We start from the raw sequence: 7,500 nt of genomic DNA, 5'->3' as shown, positions 1-7,500 counted from the left end.
ACAATTTTGGATAAGTCAATCACCAGACGATGATAAGAGAGAAAGAGACAGAGAGAGAGAGAGAGAGAGAGAGAGAAAGAGACAGGTTAGGAGGACATAGCTAAAAAGACGCTTTTCGTTCGAATGCGTTCTCTCTCATTCGTTCTTTCATTCGTACGTTCGTTCATTAATTTTCTTCGTAGGACAGCAAAAAAAAAAATATATCGAACGATAAATAACAAAGTTGATGTATCGAGTAAATAATGTTTATAAATATTTGATAGAATTTTCCTAAACAATGTATACATACAGAGATATATTCGTAACTTCGACAAAATCGTGCATGGAGAGTGCGTGCGTGCACGAGAACGAACGAGAGAGAGAAAGAGAGAGAGAGACGAAGAGAAAAAAAGAAGAAAAGACGGAGAGCGAGAGAGAGAGAGAGAGAGAGAGAGAGAGACAGACACTCACTTGCACTTTCTTCGTATTATTTTGTGGACGTCTGGCCGCGTGGTCAAGGAAATCCCATCGTCACTGTCACATCGTCCGCGCACTTGTCACTCGTCGTTTTTACTTACTACGCGATGCCGTTTAAAAAAGTCGTGCAAAAGGTATAAAAAAGAGGATTGTTAGGAAAGTGACAAGAATGTCGCCATGGCGGTGCCAGGCTCCAGCCGGCCATGTTGTGGACCTGCGTACGTCGCGTCATCACGCGGCGGTTTCTCGATGCCAAGCGCTGATTGGTCGCTCGCTCGATGCCTATATCCTTCTCTCTCGTTCCTTCGTACTTATTGGTCTCTTTTCTCTCTCTTTCTCTCTCTCACTCTCCCTCTCTTTCTCCCTCTCTCTCTCTCTCTTCTTTCTCGTCATTCGTTACCTCGTACACATGCCACCTTTACACTCGTTCGATTCGCGCCAAAATCTTACAGCCACGAATATATGTGTATATATATATATATATATATATATACACATATCTATACATATATATATGTACGTATATAGATATGTATGTGTGTATGTACGTACATACACATATATTTTCTCTATTCAAAAGGAAAAATCCTATGGAATATTTCGTCCATTATTTATCACCAGGAATCAAAATTTACGAGGCTAATTTTATGAATTCTAACGGGTAGGAAGAACGTGGGTAATGCTTTATCGAGGGAGTATAAAGATAAAGAAAAAGAAATGTCGATAATTCAGGATGCTAGACGACCAACAGCATTTTCTTCGAAGAAACTTTCTCTGTTATACGAGCTAGTTGACTAGTTGGGATTACCGACAAAGAATTTCGAATATTCGCGAGTACGGGGGATACGTTAGATTGCGTTGAACATTTCTCTCGACGATGAAGAAAACTTTACGATGGTATTCGTCGCACGTACTTAAGAATTATTATTCCGTCATTTGTATTTGTTAAAAGAATGGAGAAAACGAAAAAAAAAATATATATATATATGCATCGCTTGTTACGCAGTTCTCGCATGCCTCATAAATATACGCGTAAAAGAGAGGTTAGGACGAAAGGAAATAATTATAGTATCCCATATATCTGTTATATACGACGAATATTTATATTTTCATATTCGATTTATCTTTTTTTCAATACATGTTTATTATTCGTTTGAAGAATATAAGAAACGTAAATAGAAACGAAGGAAAAAAAAATACGACGATCGATTGGAATAACGAAGACGTCTCGTTGAGTTACCTTAACGTGATTAATAATCTCTTGACATTATAAATTTAATATATTGATTCAATTAAATGTCATTTCTTTGCTTTTAGATTAAAAAAAAAAAAAGAAAAAAAAAAAAAAGAAAAAAAAAGAGAATGATTGTACTTTCGTAATCGTGAGATTTTATCGGATCTCGTAGCTAGGTTAATTTACGTTTGTAAAGCTACTAGAGATCGCATGTATACATATGTCGTTTCGCGTCGGTAAGTGCCTTCGGCAAACTGCATCAAATCTCAGTGTTAGAGCGTGATGAAGTATAGATTTGCTTTACCTTGTATACACAGTATAGCAGTTACCAACACGACGTACGAGCACATCGGACCGACCATGTTTATAGTTATTATCGCTGGACGACAGACGGCGCTCTCTACTCTCTCTCTCTCTTTCTCTCTCTCTCTATATATATGTATATGTTCATCTCTCTCTCTCTCTCTCTCTCTCTCTCTCTCTCTCTCTCTCTCTCTCTCTGCCTTAAAATCAATAAATATTCTCAAGGATACTATATAAGAGAGACTGAAGCCTTCAATACCATGTTTCTAATATCGTCCTACGATGAAATATCGCTTATCTAATATATTGTTACTTGTCTCACGTTTTAATAATATTATCAATGTCGTAACGATCGTTTAATATTTTCAAAACAAGTTGTGGTTTAATTTACTACGTTATAATTCGATCGATTTAATTAAATAATTTTTTATTATTTATCGACTGACCGACGTATATAACAATCGTATGTCATCTATTATAATAGAAATTCGATATTCTCAGATATATTATTTATTATTCTATCTATATTATAAAAGATTGATATTAATAAACTTTGTTAGAATACTACGAGACAAAGTTCAATAATATTCTTATGGAAAATCTTGTCATGTGACCTTTAGTGAAGAATTATCGGACGTGGATATATATGTCGGACGAGTTATATGTCGCGCGAGTGACGCTTTAAAACTTTCGAACGTCCGATTCGATTATTTTACAAAAGGGTTAGAAAGAGGAGAGGTAGAATGGAGAAGGACGTAGACGGGTGGCGGTGGCGGAGAAGGAGGAGAGAGTACTGGGGTATGTATGGGATTAAGGGGGTTCGCGTTTTCAACGTTCGAAAAGAAGTAAGTAAAAGTAGAAGAGAAAAGGTGTTACGAGAGTTGCGTGTTTTGTTGCGTGACACGTGTCAGGTGTCGCGTGCGACAAATAGCGAGTATCGTCGCAACCCTTACGTGTTCTTTCTCTCTCTCTCCCTCTTCTTCATTCACTTGCCCTCTCTCTCTTTCTCTTTCTCTCTCTCTCTCTCTCTCTCTCTCTCTCTCTATCTATCTATCTATTTGTATATCTATCTATCTTGCTTGGACGAGAAAGAAGGGGTTAACGAAAGAGATAAAAGAGTGAGAAAGTGAAGTTCGGGCAACCTTCACGAGTACCAAAAAGGTATAGGGAGCATTGCGTTAAGAGTCGTTACGCAAGACGAGTTATCCATTTCTGTTGGCTCCGTAAGTCAGCTAACTTCCTTAACGAACTAACCGAACGAAGCACTCAACGTCTCTTACTTCCTCTCCGATTTCAAACTTCGCTAGCGAAGCTCCTCTTCTACGGCTAATTGATATCAACGATTTCGGCGTCACTAGAGAAATCCTAAAATCTGCCGAAAAGGAGAAAAAAAGAAATAAAAAGGAAGAAAAAAGGAAAGAAAGAAAAAGTAATGACCTCCTTGAGAAAATACGTATATCCGAGGTTTCAAACGAACGAACGAACGAACGAACGAACGTAAGTACACCAATCTATTTCGAAGGATATTCTTGAATTACAAAGAAAAAAAAGAAAAAAAAAGGAAAAGAAAAAGGAAAAAGTGCAACAGGTTAATTAATTCTACGTCGTCTTTGAAATAATCTTCGTTTATTCTATCAAAAATTTAATTTCTCCGCTCCATCCCGAATGGTTTAATCGATATCTATAGAATTAGTTAATTATAAAAGATATATATATATATATTTTTTTTTATGTATATTTGTTTTTGTTGGTATTTTTTAGCATAGAAATACGATGAAATAATATCGTTAAAACATTTTCGATAATTGTAATACATAAATCGAAATAACGTCGACGTGCACGTTTCCTCGATACTTCGACTCTTATTTGTTGTTTGTGGGACCGAAGCGAGTTGGATTTGCGGTAGAATGGGGGATGCAAAGGGAGAAGGGTAGCGGATGATAGGTAGAGGAAAGGGCGGAGGAAGAAAGAAAAAGAGGAATTGGTGGTACAAAGGTGAAGGAAGGGTAGAAAGAGGTAGAAAGGGAAAAGGGGGTTTAAAGTAGAACGAGGGAGAAGAGTTTGAAACTCGCATAAATGTGTTCGCCTAGCCAGTCTCCTTCTCCGCGTTTCTGATTACTTTGCAAACTTTGCTTTAACCGAACCGACATAACGTTACATTTCGCATACTTGCCTCGAGTAGGTAGGTACTTACGATACTCCATACAGCTATTCGGAAAAGTCTAACACGATAGTATAATTCGAGATAACTCGATGCGATCTTTCTTTTTAGATTATTCGCCGACGATCCATTAGAAATTCTTCAAATGATTCAGATATAAAAATTGATTATATTAAAAGACTGTCTCGACTTCTTATTTCTTATGGATAACTATATATATATCTATATGTATATATATATATATATATATCTAATAGAATGTTCGGAAAGATTTCTCATCGAATATGCTTTAGAAATGAAAGTGATACTCTCTTAAAAATTCATTTTTAAATCTTTTAAATATCTATGCACACACACATATATATATATACAACACACACGTATTGTAATTTTGTTAACAGAATATAATTGATTCTACGATTTTATACATACATCGACCGATAAAGCTCAGTTTGCAAAATTAAATGGACAAATGATTAAGACGAGAAAAGCTTTTTCATCCTCATGAAAAGTGCAAAGAATCAAAAAATAGAGAGAGAGAGAAAGAGACGGTGAGAGAATGAAAAATGAGAAAGAGAAAGAGAGAAAGGGAGAAAGAGAGAGAGAGAGAGAGAGAGAGAGAGAGAGAATTAAAGACAGAGATAGAGAGAGAAAGAGAGGTAGAAAGAGAGAAAAGTCGATTCGTTCCTTCGAACGTTCCGCATGCGCGCTCGTGGCCACAATTTCGCTCGCGTGTATTCGGAGAACGCAGCTCGTTGCAATTCCATCGTGCGGTGGTCTCCCTTTCTCTCTATACACACAGGCACGACGAACATAGTCAGACATAGACACGGTCGCACAAGAAGATAGACATTGAATACGGACACAGATACATTACGAGTGCACACACGATAACACTTTTATAAATGTTCCGAATGCGGCAAGGCAACAATACAGCGTTACGTCAGTTCTCTCATCCGTGTGCGTTAGTTTCGCGCTGAACTAATAAAAATATCTCTCCGCGGTAGGATTCTCTTTCTCGAAAAAAAATTCTTTTTTCTCTTCTTTTTCTTTCTTTCTTTTTTCTTTTTTTTTCTTTTTTCTTTTTTTTTTTTTTTTTGCGCGTCCGAGCATTGCCAGTATCTTTATTCAAAAGATACGCTCTCGTGAAAGAGGAAAACAAGTGTAAAACGATCATACTTTTTAGAAACGGGGAACGTTTACTGCTACCCCGGTATAAATTTTTTCCACTCCTTTATTTTTTCTTGTTTTCTCCTTTTTTTTTTTTCTTTCTTTCTTTGACTCTCCCGTACTCGCACTCCCAGCCCTTTCTCCCCTTCACTCCGTTCTCCTTTCCTTCCTCCCTTCCTCCTTTGGTTCTCTCGTATTCGTCGTCGGATTGCGTGCACGATCATTTTGTTACTACGACTCGTTGAAAAGTTTGCCACATATTAGCATTTATTCATATTAGCATTTGTCTTTGCTTTGATCTTTTTCTTTTTCTTTCTTTATTTTTTTTTTATTCTTTTTCTTTCATCTCTTTCCTTCCTTCTTCTTTTTTTATTTCTCTTTTCTTTTTCTCCTTTGTTGTTCTTTTTTTTTTCTTTCTTTTTTTTTGCCGCGCCGCACGTTTCAGAGTACATGAATATGAGAGACTTATATCGCTTCCTCCGTTGTTATTATCGTCAGTATTATTACGTTATTATCATCGTTATTAGTATTATTGTTATCTGTTCGATCGTAAAAAGAAAAAAAAAAAAAAAGAAAAAAAAAAGAAGAAAAAGGAAGAGAAAAAAATACGTGGATATCTTTGAGAATAGCTTTCGCGATCAAACGATTGCTTTTCCTAAGCTTTTCCCCGCGCTATATATACATATATATATATATATATGTATATATATACATATATATGTTCCCTTTTTTCTAGGCCTCCCCTCTTCCTCCCCCACCCTTCTTCCATCGCACCCCACCCCATTACATTCTCGACTTATCTCCGGTCGCATTGCGTGCACTCGCATCGTTCGTAATTGTCGTTAGGACTCGGACCAAGCCCTGCCGTTTGCGTTTGAACCCTTAACGTCTAGGAATATACGACTAGGAGCGTCGGCCGATCACGTAGCGCAATCTTTATTACAACAGGCTCTTAGCTAGTAGTCCTAGCTCGTGCGAGCACGCGTATAATTTCATTTACGATCTCCTCGCGGGATTTACGATCTCGCGAGAGAATGATTTTAACGATGAAACCGGAAATGAATTTAAAGTTGACGCAGATAGGTAGGTAGATAGATAGGTAGATAGGTAGGTAGGTAGGTAGGTAGGTAGGTAGGTTGGTAAGTAAAACTAATCGCGGAGAGTCGTTCGGCTTTTAACGCTTTCTGTAACGTCTCTGTTTTCTCTCTGGCTATGGTGAAAAAGAGTTGGTTGAGGTTAAACAATGGATTACCGTGGTGCTATTTAACGCGAGACGGAAAGAAAGATCGTCTTTTAGCGAAAGTTTTCTCTCTCTCTCTCTCTCTCTACTTCCCTCCCTCCCTCCCCTCTATATATCTCTATCTTTCTCATTTTCTCTGATTCTCTCTCTCTCTCTCTCTCTCTCTCTCTCTCTCTCTCTTTCTCTCTTTCTTTTTTTCCATTTGACCAAATGCTCGAAGAAATGCGAAGAAACGTTTGTAGGGTGATTACCGGAGCCTGTGAATTCTTGGATAACGAAACCTCATTAATAACAAACCGAGGTGGAAACGAATTACCGCTCTTTACCTTTGCGTTTCTCTTCCTCGTGATCTCGTTCATGGAAAAAAGAAAAAAAGAAGGAAACGAAGAAGGAGAAGGAGAACAAGAAAAAAAAAGATGAATCGAACATCTCGAAGGTAGAAAAGAAGGGTGAGAGAGAGAGAGAGAGAGAGAGAGAGAGGAAAACCCGAAAGAGGAGCAAAAATTGTCGAGTTCTTTCCCTAAGGGAAACGAGAATGAAGGAATCGTCGAAACAAGCGAACACACACACCTTTTTAGAGATCCTCTATTTTTCTTCTCATTCTTATTCTTATTCTTATTCTTCTCTTTCTCTATCTCTCTCTCTCTCTCTCTCTATCTCTCTTTATCCTCGTGCTCTATAGGATACAGTTCGATATAATTCACACCTTACTCAAGGGCCATGAATTATTCGAGAAAAGGAACGAGACGAAATCGCGACGATTATCTACGGATTCCTCCTCCTCCTCCTCCTCCTCCTCATCCTACCACTTTCTTTTTTCTTCTACTTTTACCATTTCGCTCGGTACAATTCGTTGTACAAAAAAAAAGAGAAAAAAAATAAAAGAAAAAAAAAAAAAGGAAAAAAAAATAGAGAGAAGGAATAAATAAAAATCGT

At 37.4% G+C, this 7,500-nt stretch overlaps 1 protein-coding gene across 15 annotated transcripts in view; it reads right to left on the bottom strand.

The window, feature by feature from the left end:
* The window catches only part of LOC124428213 (tyrosine-protein phosphatase Lar), a 488,512-nt gene that overhangs the window by 349,086 nt on the left and 131,926 nt on the right, over positions 1-7,500 (bottom strand). For 4 of the 15 annotated variants that reach the window (XM_046972044.1, XM_046972050.1, XM_046972052.1 and 1 more), the window contains exon 1: positions 451-706. The exons of 3 other annotated variants lie outside the window; for them this stretch is intronic. The gene's annotated coding sequence lies outside the window, so the exon portion shown is untranslated. Of the gene's footprint in view, positions 1-450; positions 709-7,500 lie in introns of those variants that run through there. 8 more of the 15 variants (XM_046972051.1, XM_046972054.1, XM_046972058.1 and 5 more) reach the window with 5 other exon arrangements.

Source organism: Vespa crabro, chromosome 11 (assembly GCF_910589235.1).
Source record: "Vespa crabro chromosome 11, iyVesCrab1.2, whole genome shotgun sequence".
Lineage (NCBI taxonomy): Eukaryota > Metazoa > Arthropoda > Insecta > Hymenoptera > Vespidae > Vespa > Vespa crabro.
The sequence above is the reverse complement of the archived record's forward strand: the minus strand, read 5'-3'. Positions and strand labels throughout refer to the sequence as shown.